This window comes from Benincasa hispida, chromosome 4 (assembly GCF_027475165.1).
Source record: "Benincasa hispida cultivar pf3 chromosome 4, pf3_genome.v1.1, whole genome shotgun sequence".
Taxonomy (NCBI): domain Eukaryota; kingdom Viridiplantae; phylum Streptophyta; class Magnoliopsida; order Cucurbitales; family Cucurbitaceae; genus Benincasa; species Benincasa hispida.
The window spans coordinates 34,469,740-34,484,187 of NC_143481.1; the positions used below are offsets into that span (position 1 = coordinate 34,469,740).

At 33.2% G+C, this 14,448-nt stretch overlaps 1 pseudogene; it reads right to left on the reverse strand.

Moving 5' to 3' along the window:
• Positions 1–2,264: 2,264 nt before the first annotated feature.
• LOC150036662 (exopolygalacturonase-like) lies at positions 2,265–3,827 on the reverse strand (annotated as a pseudogene).
• Positions 3,828–14,448: the final 10,621 nt, after the last annotated feature.

Here is a 14,448-nt window from a genome sequence, read left to right on the forward strand (position 1 = left end):
CTGTAAATTCAAATGACCAGTGAAGGATCGACTTACTGATTATGATTAAATCAAGTGGACAAAAATATATTTACAGTTAGGAGGGTGCAACTATTGAGCTATAGTGGTATGTCCCGGTAGTTAATGAATATTGATTAATTTTGTTTAAAGAGTTTAGCCAATTAAATCTCAAATCATTGGAGCTCATAATCTGTAGGTCCATAAGATCCCTCTACTAGCTCGTAAAAGATTAAATCTTGGGTTAGAATATTGAGTGAATTTGAAATATTCAAATTCAATTTTAGGGTTTGGATAATTATATTTAATATAATTAATGTTTAAATTTATTGAAATCAAATGTATTTTGAGAGTTCAATATATTTGAATGATGATTTAAATATTTATTACATGAATAGGATTCATGTTTGAATTACGTGTTTTATTAATTTAATATTTGATATTAAATTATTATTATTTAATTAATTAAATTTGTTTAATTAATTATTTAAAATCAAATCAAATTTCAATTTTAAACTCAATTTCAGAAATTGAATTTGAAATTATGTTTAATGTAATTATAAGTTAAATATAATTTAAAATTGAAGATGATTTTTGGGTTTTAGTTGGATTTATCCATTTTTTGGATTTCTTGGTGAATTTCTTCCTAAATCAACACCTAGGCCACTTTGATAAAATGATGAAGTGCGTGCATGATGAAGTTGATTAAATACTTCAAACCTTCTGAGATTCATGAGATGGATGCTGAATTTTTGGGAAAATTCTGCTCAACTTCTTTTCCTTTCAAACCCTCTCCAAAGCCACAGAAATTCCTTATCAACAAGAGTTCTACCACTCAATTCAATTCTGCTCAACTCACTTCGGATTAAGGTCAAGTCACCTATGGTCATTCCGGTGAAATGAAAGTCTCTTGTAGCAATGGTGTTCTAAGGAGAGACTATTCATTTCGTGGTTTGGTCTTATACAAACTCTTTGTATAGAATACCCCCGCTCGCATATCTCTACATGAATGGTCAGGAGCAGATCATTTGTAACACTTTACAATGATTAGAACAATTACAAAACGGTTTGTATCTGTAGTGTCATAAGGATAAGGTACCTAATCTTATCCATCTACTACAGACCGTTCAGTTTATTACTTAAACATGATCCACCTTTATGTCTTTACACACATGTTTAAGCTTCACCTAATAACCTTGGATCTTAGTTTTTTTATTTTGGTTTAATGTAACTAAATGTCAAATAAATTAACACTTATTTTATTAAATAAATAATATGTTCGTACAAATACAGTTTACAAACTATAAAACCATGAGATTTAGGGCATCAACCCAGCGATTCAAATATTATTCATATTACATAAATAAGCTTTTATTTTTAATAATATGGGTAATGGGATAATGCATATAACTAAAACTATAAATATTTTTAACTTATATAGAATTTCATTCCGTTTTCATAAACACAACATATTAAATATTAATTTGAGATTTCCAGCTTTTATTTTATTTCTCTTCCAACAAAATGTCTTATAGAGTCCTTAAAATCCAGCAATTGGATCTTATGATCTTAATATTGTTACCTTTACTTGTACAAATTTTTTAGACTCATTATGCAATTAATAAACATTCATTAAATCAAGGTCATTGTACTATAGATCAAGAGTTGTACTCTTATGCACCGTTACATGCATTTTATCCACAAGAATTCTTTTATCTCTATAGTAACAACTTATGTCATAAATATCTTTGATTCTCTTTAATTATTGAATAGTAATTTTATGATCCATCACAAATCAAATTTCTCTCGAGCCACATATGATTTTAAAGATATTCTAACTTAACTTACTAAATAAAGAACTATTAATAAAGCAATGCATTTTTTTAATAAATAGAGAAAGACTGAATGTGTATGCATTAAGATAAATAAAAGATGTGTATGCATTAAGATAAATAAAAGTACAATGGACAATACACAAGATGTAGCATCATGCATTCATGTAATACAGAAAAAAAATGTTCATAAAGAAGACATTTGTGGATTAATCAATTACTCAAAATAATATATTATTTAGTCCTAAGGATACATTTCTTTGTTCTTCTAAAACAACAAAGAAAAAATTATTTGGTCACCACAAATTAATTCTATGAGAATTTGGGTGCTAAAGTTTTATGCAATTACAAAAATAATTTAAACTAGTTGCTTTAGAATATCAAAACTTAATTATAATTTTTTTTCATCAAATAGTCATCTCTTAAAAAAGTAGCTTAAGCTAATGGAGAAGCATTAGGAGAAAGAGTAGAACAAATCGAAGGATTTTGTTTTCCAGAAATGATGGGCTTCACATTTAAACATTGAGATGTAATTGTGTCTTCCCTTCCGCTATTGTGAGGTCAATGTCAGCTAGCTCTACATCTTCACATGGAAACTCGGAACTACAAACAAGTTTGACCGCAAGTGCATTACCCGAAGTACCTCTGATATTCTTAAAACTAACCTTACTAATCTTGACTTTTGATGAACTCTGAAAGGCAAGAACATAGGACATGATCTTGTCACTTAATTTAAGTATTAAAAATTAAATTAAAAAGAAGTTTATAACTTTCGTACCTGTTTATTACATAGGTTGTGTGGACAGTATTCCTGATCTATGAGAATTGGATTGCTGACATTGATCATAATTATATCTTCATAGTGCATATCAGAAGCGGTTCAAGCAGTAGGAGAAGTTGGCCATGTTTTGATTCTAACGCCATTCGATGTATTCATCAATGTACAATTCTTAACTATGATTCCCTCCACAGGTTCTTCAACATTGTATCTTCCTAGGCTTTCTACACTTATACCATGTCCAGGCCCACATGTCACATTAGTAATTGTTACTTACTTACTTCCATCCCCAAGTGAGATACAATCATCTCCAGTACCAATGTTTGTATTAAGGACATTAATCCCAAGAGATCGACCAATGTGAATTCTATCAGAATTAATATTATCTCCTGGTGCATTTATGATGAAATGTTGGAAGGTGAGGTTCTTACAGCCCAATACATTGACATGAAAGTTCTTGCTATCTTTAGACGTTATATCACTTACTGTCGAATTTGTTATAAAGCTTAACTTCAAACTCTGCATTTTTTTAAATAAAATAAATTATCATACTTAAATATATTTACTTAAAAAAGAGTAAATGTAAATATTAGTTTGACAGTTAAAATTGTAACAATAAATAATATATGGGCCAACAGTACTAAACATTTTTGTTACATGATTAAATTGTGCTTACCATGGGAATACGATCACACTTTGGGTTTTTATGGCAATCATTTTTCTCCCACGCCACTTTTCCTTGCCCATCTAAAACACCACCACCTATTAACGTTAAGTAATCGATATATCTAAAACTAATCTATTCGTCTAAAACTAATCCATCTGTCTCCTGTTAGATCCAATGGTGCCTGCAATGTTCCTTGAAGTTGAATTTCGATGGGGCTTTTGCAAGGGCCCACCAACTGAACTGCACTTAACTTGTAAGTTTCTTTTGGAATAATGGCTTTACTTTGGGTTGTTGATGCACATGCTTCCTTCCATGCATGTGTTAGAGCCTATTTAATTTTTAAAATATATTAATAGATCTGATTGATGCCACTAGATGTTTTTTTTCTCTCAATTGATGATAATAAAAAATGATAATTTACCTGAGATATTTCAGCATTAGGTGCAGCACCATACTTTGTCACATCGAAAACACCATCACTAGATTGAGATTGCCCTCTAGATAAAGAAAACAATATGAATGATAGAGCCACAAAGTTCAATGTTGTACGCATCTTGTTCTTCTTCTCTATGTTTATATTTTTTCTTTTTTGCCCAATCTCTTGTATAGTTTTCTTTTGGAAGAAAATGTTTGTGTATGTTTCAATTACAATTCAAAGTATTTATATTGAAATAGAGAAATCCAGCACCACTCAATTTCTCCTATAATTAGTTTTCTCCTTTACTCCAAATAAGCATAACTAAGTATACTACTTGTCAAACTATGATAAACTATTTATGTCTAAAAACATGCCATACCTTTCACCCAACCTGATCAAATGTTATTCCACAAATGTCTATTTTGGATAAAATAGTTTTGTGGGTGAAAAAGTAAACAAAAATAAGTGGCCCATTGTAAACATGCATAATTTTAGAAAAAAAAAATCTTTAAAAAACTAAATATAACAATGGAATTATAATTATTTGTTATTTAATTAAAGTTTTAGAACTAGTGGTAAGAAATTTATTCAAATTAAAAGAGAAACATCAAAATTGAAAATTATTTAAAATTATATTTCTTATCAAATTATCTTAAAAGATGTTTTATTTTATATGTATGATCTCTATTTTAATCAATGTTGTTAAATCCATTTATTATTGTTGATGACTCTTAATTATGTCGTAGTGTTTATTAGACATTTTTATTCTTTTTCTAGTACCCTTGAAATTATTTGTTATTTGATTAAAGTTTTAGAACTAATGGTAAGATATTTATTAAAATTAAAAGAGAAAGATAAAAATTTAAAATTACATAAAATTATATTTCATATCAAATTATCTTAAAAGATATTTTATTTTATAGGTATAGTCTCTAATTTAATCAAGGTTGTTAAGTCCATTTGTTACTGTCGATGACTCTTAGTTATGTAGTAGTGTCTACTAGACATTTTTATTGTTTTTCTAATACCCTTGAAATTTATTAATTGTCCATTTTCTTAAATTTCTTGATTGTGACAAAAAAAAAAGTATCTTCTTATCATTATTTTGTGTTGGCTTTTTGACAATTAATCTCAAATTAATTAATTAAGATTTATTAATTATTTAATATTTTGATGATAACAAATTTGAATAACTTTATTAACAATTTGAGTGCTTTAAAGTATTCATTAGGTATAGCTTGAAATAACGATTCAAATACAATTTGAGTCACTCAAATTGGAGCTCAAATGAAGAAGATATAGCCGAAAAGAACTTAACGAAAAAATCTCAATCTAATGATGTAGTAGATTTTTCCCATCAAAGTGGTCGAAGTAAAAGGTACCACTTGGGGAAATTGAGAAGTGACACATAGTGGGTTTTGGAGTTTTTGTTGAATTTCAAAAGAAAATGAGTGTTAAGAAGATATATTATTATATTATTTTATATTTATGTTTAGCGGCTAGTTGGGTAAAAAAAAAAGAAAAGATTAAAAAAAAATTATCATCATTCACTTTCTATTAGATATACCTTTGCTTTTAAAAAAATTATTATTTTTACATCTACTTTTAACTCTCTACCATTGATTTCATTTTACCAACATCCAGTGACCTAAATTGAATTTGGATTTCACCATCCTCCCTCTCTTTTTAAACTCTTAATCTTGTCCACATTTTAACATCAATTTTCATTTTTTCCGATCCTCCAAAAATAAAATACAGAACCTCCACATTAAAGTGGACCATTGATGACAGAAAATTGGAGGTCAATTTTACTCGATAACCAACTTCCCTTGGACATGGTATGCGATGCATGTTCCTAAGATATATGTTGATAGTCATGCATCGATGGTCATGCGTTGGAATGAAAATGCATTAACAAGTGTATGCGATGACCATGCGTCCTGCCACAAGTTTTCTTGCGTTCACGCCAAGTATAACATGAACGCAAGTTTCTCAGGTAATCCGAGGTCAAACACAGGGACTTGTAGCTATATGTTTGTGGTGATGTGCATTCGACGGTTTAAATAAAAGAATGGAGGGGATGTTGCTACGTTAATCCTACTCCTACTCCTATCTAACAGACAACACAATGAGAATGTGCATGAAAGGTAGAAATGCGACAAACCTTGACATGAAATAAATGTGTGGGAAAATAGATAAAATACGGAGATGTTTCCATTGCAAAACTTAAGAGTGATCGCAAGAGCAACCTTAGTCAACGCAATCCATGAAATCATGCTACAACCATACACGACAAGTCATTTTCCAATGAAAATGCGGTGCTCCTAATTCTAGGACGCATGTGTTGAACGCAAAGTGTCCATAGAGCATATTCCTAAGTCTCTACTCTTGTCCTATGCAACGATGCAGAATGCATGAAAGCAAGGTGACCGCATTCAATCGTATCTTATCTCTAAGATGCATACAATGCGTTAATAATAAATAGTACTCATTCCTAAGCGCCTATTTCTTGTGTTATCTGTTCTAATTTGACTCTCCCAAGCCTAGATTCTAACCTGACCTTCCCAAGCCTAGATCTTGTCCTTAGACTACCCTCCTGAGTATACCTAATGAACGAATGAAGCATACATTAAATACAAGACAATCGCATAAACTTCACTGACCTAAGATTGTTACTATCCCTAGTGAACAATGCATACCTTGCTTAATGCATCCAACCACTTACCCTCCCGAGTAGTTGATTGTTGCTGACTTCACTCATAGACAAGCAATGCGTTAGCCTATAGACAGGCATTGCAGCAGCTCACACGAAGCAAATAAGATTACTCACATACTCGCGCAACGCATACCTCTTGGTAGTTTGCTACATGCTTCATATCCCTAATCCATATGACTAAGTATGCAATACCCAAGCAATCCCACTAAGTGTTGCAATGAAAGTAAAGATGCTAAGCAAGAAGATGGAGATGGAGTCGAAGGAATAGATAAATGCATTGAAAACAGATTGTATTGATTTCTTAATTCCAAAATGATATACAATACAATATGAGAAAAGAAAGGAAAAGAAATGATCAATTGGAAGCAAAGATTTACTTCCAACGGATGTGCGTCAAGGCTGCTAGTGGTTCCATGGATGAACGGAGGAACTGACTCTCTCGAGATCTAACTCTGATTGAAAGCTCTGATCGTCACTCGGAATGGATGAAGGAGGTGAAGAACTCTCAACCGTCTTCTCATACGTTTGTCTGGATTGCAAGGATTCACCATAGGCAAACCTCAGGCGAAAATCTTGGATAAAATGAATTTCAGCACATCGGCTTCTATTTATAAAGCTTGGGTCGCTGACAACATTAATTGGACTGCTCTAAGTCTGACGTTCGACCGTTAGTCCTTTTCTGAACCTCTGCCACTAACAGTGTGGAAGGTGAAATGTCAACATTAGCTTTGGAATTTCTCGAGGTAGATGCATTGATGCGTTCATTCCACCTACCTTGCGTTTATCCCATTAGAATGCGTTGTCATGTAGCTGCAATCATTCAATGGTCGCATTCCCTTAACACCGCAACTCTACATGACAACCGCAATCGCTTGACGAGCGCAACTCTTATGCGATGGACGTATACGACTGATTACCGCAACATCCATGCGTTGATCGATGCATTTGCCTTGAGATGGAGTGTTTCTCTGCATGCGGTCATCCATGCAATGGTTTGGTTTTCGCGTTTGCATTCATTTCCTGCATTGGCTACAAAAATAGAACATTGAATGCATAATTAACGCAAAATAACAGGTTAGCTGAGATGCGACATGCTGATCGACGAAAGCTCATATTCTTGTGGATTCCTATCATGATCGATGCATATTCTGCATAACAACCTTCATAATTCTAAGTAAAAGGCCTAAGATGACATGCATTTCTACATGTCATCAACCATCATGTTCAGCCACGTTAAAGTGGACCATTCATCTCAACTAAGTTAAAGTGAACCATCATGTTTAGAATATGTTCTCAAACAGAGGCAAGGTGTATTTCAGAGCGTCATGTCGGAGTTGTGTGGACAGTTGTCCAAATTTCACCCTCGATGAATCCATGATCTCACGTGCAATGACCATAGTTTCGTGTTTCTTGGCCAAGACTTCAAAAAGTTGGCCAATATGAACTCCTGGGCCATTTTGTTTGTGTTGACCTATCTATCATATGCATATCGAACATTTCGACGTGCTCTAGCAACGGGCACTTGAGGACATTCCTTAACAAGGACAATCCTCAAGTAATCGATTATAAGCACGGTGTTTATAGTGTTTTTCCAGCTTGTGTAGTTGTCACCATTCAGTTTATCAACACTCAACAAATTTAGTGTACCGCTAGTCATTATGACGATTGCTAAAAACATATAAATTATTTATATTAGTTATTAAGGCATTACCAAGAAAAACCAATCTATTTAGCAAAAATTTAATGTACCCTATGTGGCATCTATTTTTGCAATGATGCTTCAGTAAGGATAAAAGTCACTGCAAGGTGATCAATTACCCTTTCATTGAATTGAAACAATCTTAACCAACCTTTACACCAGAATAACTTTTATCCCTTTAACGATTAGTCGCCATTATTCGGTCCAAAAATTATTAACTTAATAATTTGTTATAAGTGCAACCTTTCATTTTAGATTCTAGAGTTTCGTCCCAATGAGCCCAACGTAGAAAAAAATTGATTGGGGCAAAAACTAAAGAAGTCCCGTCCATTTTTTGAGTTTGTGTAAAATTTCATACAAATACCATCTGTAGGGGGATACAAGTAAAGGTGGCTTGAGGTCGAGCATGAAATTCTACAACGAACTAATGAAAGAGACCAGGGATGTGTTGTCACATGTTTCTCTGTCACTTACTATGAATACTCTCTCCATTCACCTTGGTATTCACCTAAGCAAACATCATCCTGTTGGGTTTTATGTCCTAAAACTCGCAGTTTATAAAATGATAAACATTTTCTATAATCAATATATTTATTTGATTTTATAAATTGTACGAAAGTCTAAATCCAATAAACTAAGACCCGTGACTATTGTATGAATACTTGAACTTTGTGTGGAGACATAAGAGTGGACCAGGTTCGAGTAAATGGTCAAAATGATCTATGGTACATGAATGAGGTTGGGTACCTTATTGTGGTAACACCATTGGATACGGCCTACATTGTAGTTGTTACAAAGAGTTGTAAAGTGCTACATACGATGTGATTCTAATTCGTACATGTTATGACATGAGGAATGGGAGCATCCTATGTAATGAGTTTGCATAAGATTAGGACCAAGAAATAAGTCACTCTTACTTTATAACATTGTTTACTGTTTAAGACTGACTATTTCACCTAGATGACCTAGATAACTCGATCTTTATCTTGAGCTAACTATGAATTCCTATTTATTCGAGATTGCCCTTAGATTTTCATAGGTGAGGGTTGGCTCAACATCGCCGGCTCAATAAGACTCCCATTTCAGGGGTAAGATCAGATAGATAGCTAGGGACATAGGTTGCAAGATGGAGTTCACGCCTACTCGATTTAGGGATAGGAGAAATGTTGTTCTCTCAAGTACTAAATCCAAGTCTTAAACAAGGGGCCCCACCCTCTCGCTGGGTTGAGAGAGTTTGGTTTAGTGATTGGATCACAAACCAGTTATTCATTAGAGGATCAGTAGGGACTTGAGGAATAAGACGTAATCTCGGGGGGTAAAATAGATATTTGACCCAACCATGATTACAAACAACCTATGAAGGGTCGACTTGCTGATTATGGTTAAATCATGTAGACATAATATATCTACATTGAGGGGAGTGCAACTATGAGCTTTATGGAGTGAGCCATTAGTTAACGAATGGGGATTAATCTGGTTTAATGAGTTTAGCCAATTAATCTCGGATCGTTGGAGCCCATGATCTGTAGGTCCGCGAGGTCCCCTACTGGCTTGTAACGGATTAGCTCTAGAATAGCGTGATAAGTTAATTTGAATTGTTCAAATAAGAATTAAGGGAATTAGTAATTATATGAGATATAATTACATGTTTAATTAATTAACGGAATAAGAGAATTTATATATTTAAATATGATTTAAATATATAAAGATGGATATGTGTTAAAATCAATTTAATATTTGATATTAAATTAATTAAGTTTTATTTAATAATTATATTATGAAATTAATTCATTTTTTTTTCATTTTAAAAAAGTAAAAATAGATTTTATAAAATCGATTTTTTTTTTTATTTTTAAGATAAAATTGGAAAAAGAGAAAAAACAAACCAGTTAAATGGAAAATGTTGATTTTCCATCATCCATATCTTCACTAGCTCACACAAGAATTGTCTTGTCTTCTCCAAGCATGAGCTGCAACTCATGCAACTTTCTCCTTTGCATGTTGATCTGCAATATAATGAAGAGATTGGAGTGAAAATCGGGCATGCAATCTATAGAGAATTTGAGAGAAAACTCGGTTTGAAGAAAGAGTTTTTCGACTAGATTTCTGCAGTGAGCATTTCTTCTTCATCCTTTGATTCAAGCTTGTTTTGAGACTCACAACTCAATCTAGAGCACCAAAAGAATAGTGGGGAAGATCTTGAGGTGGTCTGCAACAAGATTTGGAGAAGATAGTAGCTGGAGAAAGAGCTTTGAAGAAGTTCTACAATATGTATGTCTTGAAACTCACTTGTTTTTCTCCAAGAGCATGATTTATATTTTGCCAAAATTAGTGAATTTAGTGCTTAGATGATCCTTGCGCTTCCGCTGTTGCTGATACAATCCTACACATCCATAGGGGGACACAAACAATGGTATCTCGAGACTGAGCATAAATCTCACGGTATGAACTTTTTAGAGAGAAAGGTGAAAAGAAATTTATGTATCATATACCTCATTTTTCTCCCACTAAGTGTTTTTAACCTAGGGTTTATTAACTTAGAAAAATCTGGCTAAAAAATTTAACGAAGTGATTGTTAAATTTGTCCAATATAACTCTTGTATTGGATAGTTTAACGATAATGATTCTTTTTTATTAAAATACTTTAATAAACCTAATCATTTATTACATATTTATAACATATTTGTCTAATTTACCTTCTAGGTCGGTTCCCAAGTAAAGTTGGAACAATTACAAAATGATTTGTATCTGTAGTGTCACTAAGATAAGGTACCTAATCTTATCCATCTACTACAGACCATTCAGTTTATTACTTAAACATGATCCACCTCTATCTCTCCACACACATGTTTAAGCTTCATCTAATAACCTTGGATCTTAGTTTTTTGGTTGTGGGTTAATGCAACTAAATGTCAAATAAATTAACACTTATTTTATTAAATAAATAATATGTTTGTACAAATACAGTTTACAAACTACAAGACCATGAGATTTAGAGCATCAACTCCAACAATTCAATATTATTCAGATTACATAAATAACCTTTTATTTTTAATAATATAGGTAATGGGATAATACAAATAACTAAAACTATAAATATTTTTAACTTATACAGAATTTCATTCCGTTTTCATAAATACAACATATTAAATATTAATTTGAGATTTCTAGCTTTTATTTTATTTCTCTTCCAACAAAATGTCTTATAGAGTCTTTAAGATCTAGCAATGGGATCTTATGATCCAAATATTGTAACCTTTACTTGTACAAATTTTTTAAACTCATTATTCAGTTAATATACATTCACTAAATCAAGGTCATTGTACTATAGATCAAGAGTTGTACTCTTATGCACCGTTACATGCATATTGATCCACAAGAATTCTTTTATCTTTACAGTAACAACTTATGCCATAACTATCTTTGATTCTCTTTAATTATTGAATAGTAATTTTATGATCCATCACCAATCAAATTTCTCTCGAGCCACTTATGATTTTAAGGATATTTTAACTTAGCTTACAAAATAAAGAACTATTAATAAAGCAATGCATTTTTTTAATAAATAGAAAAACTAAATATATATGCATTAAGATTGTCATACCCCCTCCCAGATTACCCATCTAATCCAGAAAGAGGTGTGAAAATGCTAAACATCATCTACCTTGATGACATTTAGCACCCAACTAACCGACTTGACCTGTGCCTACACCTGAACAGTTACACAATAATCATTTAATACATTTAATTCCACTTGACATTGCCCATATCATGCCATTAACAAATATGTTTCACAAGCTTTCCATCCCCTGTTATATATACAAACCATGAACAATGTTTAAGTACAACAGAAACACTTTCAAGAACTACACAACCAAACAACTCCTTTTGTCCCACACTCCCAAAACCATGACACATAAGATTCGTGATATGCAAACTATTTACAACAGTGTAGGGCCTACAATGTAGTAGAAGACTCTTATTATGTGGCAGTAAACAGCTCAGCCCGTTTCCAAAACTTTAACGTTACAAGGGGGGAGGCGGGAAATAAAACATTGAAAAGCATGCTAATGCCCAGTGAGTGGTAATTAAATATAAAAATAAGTTATTGCCTTCTAAATCATTAATAATGTTTATCAAATCATTCAATAAAACATTGGCAAAGTATAAAAGATTCAACAACATCTCAAACACGTGCTAGTAAAACAGTGGCATAATAACTCTCATAAGCATATTATAAAACATTCAGGCGTTATTAGAAAACCACACCAACTCTGTACCCAAATACTCATTTACAACGGCAGGTTACTCTGGACAAAGAATGCCCCCAACGGTGAAAACCAAATCACAAGGTCATACGTGCACGTAGAGCTGCCTCAAGGCTAAGCACAGATACACACCACAAGCCAAGGTTACTCTGGACTCCTTGGTATACTCCAGCCACATCTGACCCGCCCCCTGATAGCTTGGATGGCACTACAGGCATAGGTTTCCAATCCTTCAAAAACAAAATATAGAACCTCCACATTAAAGTGGATCATCATGTTTAGCCACGTTAAAGTGGACCATTCATCTCAGCCATGTTAAAATTGACCATCATGTTTAAAATATGTTCTCGAGCAGAGGCCCTTCTTTCCTACAGGCATTGAAGGTGTGTTTCAGAGCGTCATGTCGGAGTTGTGTGGTCAGTTGTCCTAATATCACCCTCGACGAATCCATGATCTCACGTGCAATGACCATAGTTTCGTGCTTCTTGGCCAAGACTTCAAATAAGTTGACTGATGCGTTCTGTACATGCGATGAAATAATAATGCTAGTGAGATTTAACGCTTAGTTTTATTTAGTCAAACCAAAAAGCAAATTTGACCAAAGTTCCTAGAGAGCCCAGGGTCAAACCTAGGGAATGCTCGTAAGTATGCGATGAAACTAAAAATATGATCTTAGCGCGAGTTTAAAAATGTTCAAAGGGGTGATCGAATAAGAAAACTTAAACCTAAATATGTGATGGGGATTATGTCTAAAGTGAAGTAGTGTGAGTTGGATAACAGTTATGCGATAGGAGGGTTGAGAAGAACTTTCTCTAACATTTTCTAAAAAACTAAATGAAATATGCGATCAAGCTATACACTCAATGTAACAACCAACATTTCTCAGTGTTTGCCATATTATCTTATCTTTAAGATGCATGTGATAGGTGTAATATGCAGAGAATGTACTTATTTCTAAGGAACATTTTCTCTCGTTTTATAAGGTCTTAATCTAAATTCTCTCAAACTTAGATTAGCTTTACTTAGAACAATTTCTCAATTAATTCAAGTAACAAATATAAGCATGCATAAAACAAGTTGATCTCATGATTCCTCCAGATATTTAGTCGTGTTAGCTACAATCTTCTCAACCCACGAATCGATTTAGCGATGCATGATATTGGTGAAAATGATAGACAAGATGTACAATAAACATGTATTCATGCTGCAATTCTGAATTTGTCAATACAAGAAATATAATACAAATACACAAGAAGAGAAAGGGTCAGAGAGTCAAGTCGTGGTTCGCAATGTCTTGCTCCCTCTGGCTTGTTTTACAGTTGCTTCCTTAGATAATTGAATTGTTTCTTCTTTCCTTAGAGTTCTAAGCTCTCACCAAGGAGTTTCTACGGATGAATGATAAGGCTTTCAAGCAGAGTCCCTTCTCAGGTGTTCTTCTTGTCTCCCACAATATATCCCCTAATATATGTCACAATGTCTATTCAAAAACTCATAACTTCCAACTAACAACTCCTTCTGCATGGCATTTGCATGGGTATTTATAGGCATTTACAATCACTGCTTTTCGTAAGCTCATGATTGCGTTGATGGGGCGAATTAAATTCCATATCCTGTCATGCCAACTGCAACATGTCAGTGGTTCATTGAATCTTCAATATAGCTTTCCTGTCGGCCATCAACGCGACTTATGATGTGACACCCACCCCATGTCATGCCATGCCTCATCGCTTGTAGCTTAGGCGATCGTCTTCATTTTCTGCACAGAAGTAGCAAAATTAGTCTGGAATTTAAATATGTTATGCACTAGAAGTATGTGATCGTATGCTTTGCCTTTTGTATAGATTTATTGGTAAAATTTATCTAAATCACATGCTTTTGCCTTATTATTTTAAATAAAAGAGATAATAACTTGTATTCTTACAAGTTATTATTGGCCAAAATGAATGCTCGAGCCTTTTTGTTTGCCTTGGCCCATCTATCATATACATCTCAAACATTTCGAGACGCTCTAGCAGCGGGCACTTGAGGACACTCCTTAACAAGGACAAATCTCAAGTCATCGATTATGTTTAT